The following is a 909-nucleotide window of genomic DNA, read 5'->3' on the forward strand; positions in this document are numbered from 1 at the left end:
CCGCCGCACCACCGCACCGCCGCCTGTGATCCGCCACTGCTCCCTACACTAATGGCAAGAGAGGAGAGAGCAGAGGGAGAGAGAAAGAGAAGAGAGGAACGAAGCCCTCCACAACATCGCAACCCCTCCTCCTCCACCACCGCCGCAACCTCTCCTCTTCCACATCGTCGTTCACCGCCGCAGCCCCTCCTCCACCACCACCGCCGCAACCCTTTTCCTCTGTTTCAATTTTTTATTCTTTTTTCTTTAAATTTTCAGATTTAAAGGATTCTATTGTTGTTGTTGTTGTTGATGCTTCTGGTAGCTTCTATTTATTCCTTTCTGTTTATTCCTTTTATTCCATTGTTGTTGTTGATGTTTTGGTTGCTTCTGTTTCTGCTGCTTCTATTTTTGTTTCTACTTCTGGTTTTATTTTTGTTGTCGCTCTAATTTCATTATCCATTGTTACTGTTGTTGTTTTGCTGATTGTTATCCATTGTTGCCTGCTTTTGTTTCTGTGTTTGTGCATCTGCTTTTGCTTCTGGTTAATGTTGAGGAAGAAGAGGGGTGTTGAGGAAGAAGAGGGGAGGAAGGGGTATTTTCGTCCGAATGACGATTTTAAAACAAACTGAAACTTTGGGGACTATTTTGTAGCAAAAAAAGGCTGGGGACGAAATCAATTTTCGGCCTCTATGTTGGGGACCAAAATCATACTTAACACTTAAATAAACTATTGAAAGGAATTTTATTCCCTCCATTAGAGGAGAATGATAAACTTCCATACTTCTATTATATTATGACAATAATTTAGTTCTATTATTTTTAAAGTCATGATTGTACTTCATGATTTTTTCACTTTTATATATAAATTTTTTATTGTGTAAAATAATAATAATAATAATAATAATAATAATAATAAAGAAGTATATA

This window comes from Arachis ipaensis, chromosome B02, assembly GCF_000816755.2.
Source record: "Arachis ipaensis cultivar K30076 chromosome B02, Araip1.1, whole genome shotgun sequence".
Lineage (NCBI taxonomy): Eukaryota > Viridiplantae > Streptophyta > Magnoliopsida > Fabales > Fabaceae > Arachis > Arachis ipaensis.